This window comes from Lissotriton vulgaris, chromosome 2_1 (assembly GCF_964263255.1).
Source record: "Lissotriton vulgaris chromosome 2_1, aLisVul1.2, whole genome shotgun sequence".
Lineage (NCBI taxonomy): Eukaryota > Metazoa > Chordata > Amphibia > Caudata > Salamandridae > Lissotriton > Lissotriton vulgaris.
In genome coordinates, this window is record NC_141687.1 from 1,640,201,056 (window position 1) to 1,640,211,240 (window position 10,185).

Here is a 10,185-nt window from a genome sequence, read left to right on the forward strand (position 1 = left end):
GCCAGGAGGCGCGGCTTGAAAACGCTGACCTCCCGTGAGCCCAGTGGGGGAACACCATTGAGACTTAACGTGAACCGCCATCGGGCCAGCCGTGAGGTGAACGGCAGCAGAAACGAAGGCAGCGGGGAAGCGCAGGGAGACTTCCCATATCGCGAACTCCAGCCCCCAGCAGCACCAGGGGCAGCGCGCCCGTGACGCGCCAGGATCGCCAGGAGGCGCCGCTTAAAAACGCTGACCTCCCGTGACCCCAGTGGGGGAACACCATTGAGACCTAACGTGAACCGCCATCGGGCCAGCCATGAGGTGAACGGCAGCAGAAACGAAGGCAGCGGGGAAGCGCAGGGAGACTTCCCATATTGCGAACTCCAGCCCCCAGGAGCACCAGGGGCGGCGCGCCTGTGACGCGCCAGGATCGCCAGGAGGCGCCACTTAAAAACGCTGACCTCCCGTGAGCCCAGTGGGGGAACACCATTGAGACCTAACGTGAACCGCCATCGGGCCAGCCGTGAGGTGAACGGCAGCAGAAACGAAGGCAGCGGGGAAGCGCAGGGAGACTTCCCATATCGCGAACTCCAGCCCCCAGCAGCACCAGGGGCGGCGCGCCCGTGACGCGCCATGAGCGCCAGGAGGCGCGGCTTGAAAACGCTGACCTCCCGTGAGCCCAGTGGGGGAACACCATTGAGACCTAACGTGAACCGCCATCGGGCCAGCCGTGAGGTGAACGGCAGCAGAAACGAAGGCAGCGGGGAAGCGCAGGGAGACTTCCCATATCGCGAACTCCAGCCCCCAGCAGCACCAGGGGCGGCGTGCCCGTGACGCGCCAGGAGGCGCCGCTTGAAAACGCTGACCTCCCGTGAGCCCAGTGGGGGAACACCATTGAGACCTAACGTGAACCGCCATCGGGCCAGCCGTGAGGTGAACGGCAGCAGAAACAAAGGCAGCGGGGAAGCGCAGGGAGACTTCCCATATCGCGAACTCCAGCCCCCAGCAGCACCAGGGGCGGTGCGCCCGTGACGCGCCAGGAGCGCCAGGAGGCGCCGCTTGAAAACGCTGACCTCCCGTGAGCCCAGTGGGGGAACACCATTGAGACCTAACGTGAACCGCCATCGGGCCAGCCGTGAGGTGAACGGCAGCAGAAACGAAGGCAGCGGGGAAGCGCAGGGAGACTTCCCATATCGCGAACTCCAGCCCCCAGCAGCACCAGGGGCGGCGCGCCCGTGACGTGCCAGGAGCGCCAGGAGGCGCCGCTTGAAAACGCTGACCTCCCTCTCGCCCCGCGAGTCGCGCGCGGGAGCGCCCGGGGCTTAGCCCGGGCAAAGGGCGGGCCCTCTACGGCCCTCATCGGCAGGAAGCGACAGGGACAGGGCCAGGAACGCTGCCGGACAGACGAAAAAAGCCTCAACAACCAAGTAAGATACAGTTGCCCTTGATATAGTTCTTATATTTAATTTTGAAGTGTTAATCTCCTGGGTATAGTGCCTGGATGCCAAAGAAAGGCGTTGTTACCACAACTAACACTATGGAAAATATTTGGTCCAAACTGTGCAAAAAATAAACATACAAAGGAGAGAATCTCTGGGGCTGAGCCAATCTCCAGACTTACGATGCCTGAGCCCTACCATACTTCCTCTCACTGATGACATTACACCTTTGGAGACTGATTCCTATGACCTTCCTAGCCTCCCTACCAATCAGGGCAAGAGCAATTTACCTGAGAATGTAGTGCCTGCCCCCGAGGTACTTATTGCGGACCCTGAGAATGATATGGATACTGACTCTGAACAGGAGGTACAGGTGTGTCTTTCAGATGAAGATCAGTCCACCTCAGACCATGCCCTTCGGCCGGAACGCTCTAGTGTAAAAAATCAGCCAAAGCGGGGAGGGTTGCGGTCGGGGACAAGGAGGAAGAGGGCAATTACCCCAAAGACAAAACTAAAGGACAATGGAGAGGGGAAAGTCAAATACACTGTTGATGATGATTTGTTTTTAAAAATGGCTGAGCTGATTGATAGTAAAATCAAAGCTATCATTAAACCTCTAATAGCCAAAATAGACAAACTACAAACTGAGGTTAAAAAGCTGGGAGGACAGCAGAATAAGGTAGTGGGGGGGGTTGAAAACATTACCAAGTTGGTTGCTAATTTGGGCAACAATACTGGAGGGAATGCTGCTAGTGAGGGATCAGATGAACTGTTGCACACTAACCCCCCAGTGCAGTTACCGGTAACAAATGCTAATCAGATAGTTGGTAAAGGTGATGGATTACTAACAGTCAATATCCCCCAGTACAGGCCCAGACAACGGACCCTTTACAATTTATAGTTGAAGCTTCACCTGTCGTATTAGTATTAGCCAACGTTCCCCCCCCTAGAAGGTGGTATAGTTGAATCATCCACTTCTTTGTCAAATAAGGCATTACAATGGCTCACAAACAATATGAAGTTAGCCCTGGGGGGGGGGGGGGGGGGGGGGAGCAGCAACTGGCTCAGGAGATCAAGACTGCAAAAAGGGTTCCCTGGCTAGGAAACCGTCCCAAAAAATTCAAAGGGGATTGTGTGGCAGTGAGTTTTTCACATCCAGGCGTTCTGCCAAACATCCTCACTAATTTACTCCCGCCCCAACGTAGACAGGGTACTGTTGTCCCATTAACTCTAAAATTTTTCTATGGAGAACAACAGAACGTTACCTACCCTAGGACCCCTGCACCCGGGTGGGACAACAATTGGGACATGAACAACAAATGGGGCCAAGACCGAAGTTGTAATACTGCAAATCATCCAGCTCATCCAGTTCATCAAAATCCTTTTGTACAACCTCTTTTGTTGTCTAATCGTTATACCCCTTTATCCTTTTTGGATCAAAATGATTGACTTTCGCTCAAACAAAATAGCCATGAAGGGAATTATGTACCTGTACTTAGTATGCTTACTTGGAACATCGCAGGAATCAAGGCAAAAGTAGGAAACCCGGCATGGTCAGATTTTATTTGTAAGTTCGACATTATTGCATTACAAGAAACCTGGGACAAAAAAAATAGTTTTTCATTGGATGGCTATAGTCACTTGTATCCCAGCAGTGTCCAGTGTTGCAGGAAGAGCCAAGGGAGGCCTGTTAAGTCTCTTTAAACAAGACATAAAAGGTCGCCTGAAGAAATGTGATTCGGGCTCCGATCACTGTCTAATTGTTGAACTTTCTTCAGCAGAACATCCCAATATTTTATTTATAAATTTTTAGAATGCCAATGCATCTGACTGTACTTTGCAAAGTCTGGATAGATTGGATCAGTTTTTGTCAGTCTACAGTGAAAATGTAAATTCCTTTGAAATCATTTTCTTGGGGGATTTTAATATCCACCCCTGTATATTTATGTGCGTTCGCGATGAAGAAGAATCCCCTCCTAACTGCTGGCCTATCCATCTTGAACATAATAAACAGGGGGAATGTTTAGAAAACTTTTTAGCAAGATGGAACTTATATGAGTCTGGGTGTGGGGAGGGGGGGATAGGGTCCCTACTTTCAAGGGAACAGACAATGGCTCTATTAGTGATTATATATTCATTTCATTATGTTTACTAGGTAAGGTTTTAATGTATAAAACTGTGGTTTCTGTTTTTAGCAATCATAATCCTGTCTCCTTGGATTTAGTAATCACTGATCTCATAGCGCGAAAAGATGGTCCTCGCGACAACAGGTCAGCACTTAAAGTCAAAGACCAGGGTCGCAGATTGAAATGGGATAACATAACCCCAGAATCCTTTGTACAAGAGGTACTCTCCGATGCTGAGGACGAGGTTGGTGTGTGCTTATCTAGTGAGGCTCACAATAGGGAAGTGGTACTTGCCTTTGGTAGCATCTGCAGCAAGACTAATCAAAGACTGCTTGCTGGTCCAAAAATGAAGACATTGCCCATCAAAAGATGGTTTGATAGCAGATGCTCAAAAGCACACTCTGCGCTGTTAAGTGCTCTGAAAGCTGTTCCGAAAGTCCCTGCACTTATCACTACTTGTAGAGCCCGGTATAAAAAAGCCATAGCAGATAGGAAAAAAGAGATTAAAGATGAAGCTTGGTCCCAGTTATCAGATCCTGCGATATTGAAAAATAGTGGATAATTTTGGAAGATTGTTAACCAATCTTTATTTACAGGAGAGGAGAATTCCCCCCTTGAAACTAATATACCTGATGAAGGCTGGATAAAACACTTTAGTGGTATTTATTCTGACCACAGCAGTGGAGGTCCTGGGGGTCTGGTTGGCAGTATAGCCAATGGAAACCAATTGAACTTTGAGGTAACAGAAGTTTTACAAGCAATAGACTGTACTCTGAAGAAAAAGGCGCCAGGACCTGATGGTGTTCCTGCTGACGCCTTTAAATGTTTCCCTAATTTTTGGTCTAGATTACTTTGCAGGGTCTTTAACGCATTAAGCCATGATAATATACCAGAGTCATGGAAAACCTCAATAATTATCCCTGTGTTTAAAAAGGGAAACAGGCAGGATCCTGCATGTTATAGACCAATCTCATTGATTGACTCATCAGTTAAAATTCTAGGAAGAGTCATATTAGCAAAATTAAATGAGTGGGCAACAGAAAAAAGTATTCTGACCAATGTGCAATATGGATTTAGACCCAAAAGAAGTACTCAGGACCAATGTCTCAATCTGCACTTGTTGATAGAGAAATACACCAGGACCAAGGAGGGGTCCATGTACCTTGGTTTCATGGACCTCTCCTCTGCCTTTGACCTGGTTAACAAATCAAAGCTTTGGTCAATATTGCTGGAAATGGGCTTGGATAGGACAATAGTTAACTTACTGGCTGACTTGCACTCGGGCCTTACAGCTAAAATTAGAGTTACCACCGGTGGAAGGTGTACTGAGGCTTTCGCTTCAGAAAAAGGGGTCAGACAGGGGGCATTCTTGCACCCCTACTGTTCACACTATATGTGAATGCTTTGGAACCCGCCCTGAGGGATGTGACCCTCGACATTCCGGGTGCAGGAGAGCAAGGGATCCCTGTTCTCCTTTACGCGGATGATGCGGTGCTTCTCGCACGTACCGGGGTGGGGCTACAACGCCTTCTGGACGCCTTTGAATCCTTTATGGGCTCACTTGACCTAAAAATAAACGCGAAGAAGTCCCAAATTATGCTTATGGGCAGCGCAGCAAGGAAAAACTGTCATAAAACCTTTTTCTGCGGACAGGAGAAGCTTGCTCGAGTAGCTTCCTTCCCTTATTTAGGGATCACATTCGATGAAAAGGGTAATTGGGGACCCCAGCTAAAGAACAGAGTAACCTCGTTAGCAAGAACATCTTCAGCTCTCCAGGGGTTCTCCAAGAAACTGGGGGCTAGGCCAATTGCAGCCATAATGAAAATTTATAAGGCTAAATGTATCTCTGTGGCATCTTATGGCAGCTCAATTTGGGGTTATAGGGGACTAGATTTCCTACAGATCATGGAAAATAAATTCTTTAGATCTGTTCTTGGTGTCCCACAATCAACTCTGTCCTACACTGTACACTTGGAACTTGGGGAAGGCTACATCACAGACTTGATAAAAACAGCACCTTTAGTAGCATGGCTGAGGATGTGGCTTAATAAAGAAATCCCTTTAAACCACATTATCATGAAAGATTGTCTGTGTTTGGACAAAGTTAACAGCATTAAGTGGTTGACTTATATTAAGGAATACTTTTCTAAGTTGGGGAGGCCAGAGCTATACTCTGCAATAGAGTCTATAACACCCAAAGATATTGCGCTCATAAAGTGTGCAATGAGAGAGCTCCTATCCTTGGAGAGAGAAGAGTGTGAGCTGAAAAAACCAAGTGTTAGGGTCAGTCTAAAATTATCTATACCTGACGGCCCAGAAAACTACTTGAACAAGGTGACTCACCCTTACCACAGGTTTATTTAAACTCGTTTTCATTTTAACCTGATACATTTTAATCTTGGTTTTTATCCTGTATGGAGTACTCCAGAAAAGGCACTACCATGTTCCTGTGATCATTTCTCCGAACAAAATAGTATGCATCTAGTAATGTTCTGTAGTCATTACGTAGAGGCAAGGAGGAAGTTCCTTGTGCCCATTCTTAAGGAGGCTGGATTTGTTAAGTTAAACCTTCTCTTATTTATTTATTTACAGCTTCTGCAGACTCCTAGGATTATGTTCCATGTGGCCAGTTTCCTAGTGAGTGCTATTAGGAGCAGGAATATTAGATTAAAAAAATATGGTAACCCCCCTTAGTAGCACAAACTGAGTTCTATAAAAGGCACTTTGTAATTATAATAGGACTTGTAACAGGGGCATATCTGATATGTCTGTTTTTCTGGGGCTTTTATGTATTTTGCACTTTGCACTTTATAATGATATGATATGTGATATGCTGTATGATTTTTATTCATCTTGTATCTTAACTGTTTTTAATGTATGTATTTATTGTATATGTATTTTAAATAATTTGCACCTTGCCATTGTCTTTATATGATATTAAGTTATCGCAATAAAGTATTTTGACTGACTGACTGATTTCCTAAACAAGGGCTGGCTATTTCGAGCAATGGAGTAAGACCTTTCAACCCTGCATACGAGATCACACAATTATGTTACACCTGGCACCAAATGTTTTGACACCACAAGGTTTTTTAGTTCACAGCTTGCAGTCACACAGCCTGGCCTACAGTGAATTTCCATCTGCAGCAACAATCACAAATGTGGATATATACCATACACCTTGCCATGATGACACATTTTCAGGCAACAAAAACGGTGTACATGATGTAATCAGAGCTAAATGAGTGCTGCCATTATACACAATTGCATCTTGGTAAGCCTGCATGCCAGCCTTTTTTTCCTTGGTGACCATAATGTGAATTTTACAGCCAAAACCTCATTTTAATAAATACATAACTTCTGTCTGTTATCACTACAAAAATCCTTGATCCTTATTAAAACACAGAATTAATATGGTGTGTTAATTTCTTCAACAATAAGGCATATATACATACCTTTTAAAATGTGAAAAAACAAATGGAAAATTGTTTGAACTGTACAGTATAAATGACGGCCTAATGGTTGCTTTTTTGTGTTTTTTTCCCTCAGGACAATAAAGAATCCTTTAATTTGATAACTGAGGAAAGAACATCATTTCACACTGGGGTAATGTTTTATTAGTTTTTTACGGTGCATAGGGAATTGCATTTAAACTTGTATGGTCTAATTATGATTTGCTTCTTCTCTAAGGTAAGGGTATATAACTCATTGTCCATTATTAACAAAATGAAAGGTATTCTGTTGGCCCTAACTCCTGTCTGAATGAGTAACGTGTATGGTTACAAGCAGAAGTGAAACCAAACATATTAAAAGGAATGCAATTGATATTCTACCTAACCATGTAAACTGCAACAAATTCCCATTAACAATCCTTTTTTTCCACCCAAACACATGCATCGCCAAAATGTTTGCTTGTATTATGTGTATATTTTATTTTTTATCTGCTGCCTTTAACAACTCTATTTATTTCATTATAGCACAGTTGCAAGGCACTTGCAACAGTGAGTTGGCTATACAGCATTTGCAAACTGCTCTGTCTGCTTTGACAAGCTCAAGGAACTTAACATATAAAGCAGTCTCAAAAATATGCAGTCGATCACTTACCGTACAGAAAGTACTTCTTTTCTTTCCCACTTTTTTGGCATACTATTGTATTGTAATTTGTAAACCTTCATGCACAATTAAAGTTTATATAGGACAAACCTTGTAGATTTCCTGCATGAGGAGACTTCCAATTAGTTCTGCATGCAATGTGTTTTTAAATATGTCTGCTTTATATTTATTGAGCTAACCCAGCAAATCTTAGATTGTTAGCAATGTACAGATGCCAAATACACATCCAAAAACCACCTCTTCTAATAATTTTTTGTTTTTTTGTATATAACTTAACATGATGGCAAATAGTTGGGTTATTTTGCAGGCTGATATGCAGCAGTTGGTGAGGGATTGAAATTATCCTTCACAGTTCAGAAATCTTCTAGTGCCTAAGAGAGAATTTCACAAACTCTTGGAAGAAGGCAAGGCCGCTCGGGACAGTACAGTTTTTCTTCTGAATGGGGTCAGCGAAATATTTTTTTAACCAAAACTTGCACCTGCAAAAGGTATAACGAAGGTTTGTGCTGGAATAGCTGTTCTTGATCAAAAGGTTGATACATTATTTTGTAAGATATTAAGAATGTTCAAATTAAAATTGTCAATCTAGGATTATGAAAAAACATTAATATAGATAGTGTTAAAATGTGTTTGAATATGTGGTGTGTATCATATTATTGTACAAGAACTCCATTACGCTTAACTAACAGCTGTCTGCAAAAAAGCAGTGGGGGGGGGTTGTAATTTATTACGTTTGTGCTGAGTTTGCACTCTAAATGCCATGCAAAACTGGTGCAAACACTTGAGTTGAGATTTAATTTCGAAATCTGTAGGTCCAGGTGAGGGGCTCAAAGTGGATGAATGGGTGATGTTAAACTGCAATTTTAAAACATTGTGCTCACAGCTTTTATTTAGACCTGAATCAACTCTCTCAATATTTAGATCAGTTGTCCTGTTCCTAGCAGTTAGTTATAAGCTCCTTTTTGGATTTCTGGTCAGTTTGGTAGTTTCTTAGACTGTTTTACAACTATGAATATTGCAAGTAGAGTTCAGGCTCAACATGGCTGCCTCCATGGTGGTTTTGTAAATGAAATCTCGTATTACTATCTGTTTGCACAGGAAGAGTGACAGCATCTGGTGAACATGACTAGGGCAGAAATGTTTGTTTCAGTGCCACTACATCAGTACAATCTTTCTTTTAAGTACCTCACATTTCAAAAAGGTGAAAGAGGCAGAGAAGATAGCCTGTTACTTGGGGCTGGTATGATCATTTGTGCGCAGGTGCAGTTGCATTAGGGACCAGGAGTTACATGTGGTAGTGTTTTGTGTAAAATGTTTGTCAGTTAGTTGCGTTTGCTCTTTTACAATTCTCACATTTAGTGCAGATTTCTGAGCTACAGAAAAGTACCCCTGCTCTTAGCCATGCCCTCTCCTGCTGCCCCCAAGTCTTGTATGACGTTTTGGAGGCGGACCAACTTCAAAACATTTTACATCAGGGGGCTCATTGCACAAAAGTTAAGACCTTTATTGTAGATGGACCTTTTCTGCCCTCTTCCTGAAACTCCAACTTATTTTCTGAATCCACAACTTGCTGCTCCACTCTTACGTTCATTAAAGAACATTTTCCTTCTTCAACTTCTGCCCACTTCTTCATCAATGCCTTGCCATCACCTGTGCGTCTTTGACTAAGTGCCCTAATGTTATACTTATGAACCCTTCTAACCATAACCACATCTCATCGGGCACGCTATATGAAATAATGGAATTGGAACCTTTTAAAGGCAGCCCAGTCCTATTAAAACCTAAAATAGTGGTGGTAACATGATACTGACGTATGTTAAAAAAAACAAATTCCAGAGTTTATGAAGTTTGTGTGCAGGGCTAATGGCTAGTGATCACTGGCCAACAGAACTATGATATTTAAGTTGGCTATAAGGTTTTGCAATGCTAGAAGAGGACTAAAGAAAACTCTGAATCAAGAAACAAACAATGAAGCTGCTGGTTTTCGTTAAGCTTTTTTGTTCTTTTTATAGTATTCTGGTGTTTTTTTCCCCTCTTGTAGAATGTCCTGGACTTTCATTTTGTTCCCTTGTTCGGTATAATGGCCCCTATGGGACCAAATGTGTGCTTTAGATCAACAAAATCACATGTTGACACATCCCTTTTGATCCTTTAACTACTGTTTTGTTCAGTCTTTTGCCACTATACAACAGCTTCAGATAATGCTCTGTACCTCAAAGAAAGGCAAGACTCAGAGACTCTGGAGTATGGAAGTAGTGGCACAAGTTGTTAAGCTTTTCTGAATACAAAGTATAACATTGTTGCAGACCACTACTTTTCTATATAGGTGTTTGTGGTATTTATACAGCACAAACCTAGCCAAAAATGAGGTTTTCACATGTATTTTATACAGGTGCCCATCTTTCACTGTAGAGTTCAAAAAGTAATCTTTAAAAAAGCAGGAGAATATTGATCCAATTATTAGGACCAGATTTATGGAAGTTTTGTGTTTAGTTAGCTTAAGTTTTATAATGTAGACCGGACGT

General features: G+C 43.3%; 1 pseudogene; it reads left to right on the top strand.

Annotated features, from left to right (window-relative positions):
- Positions 1-6,597: 6,597 nt before the first annotated feature.
- LOC147732980 (uncharacterized) lies at positions 6,598-9,651 on the top strand (annotated as a pseudogene).
- Positions 9,652-10,185: the final 534 nt, after the last annotated feature.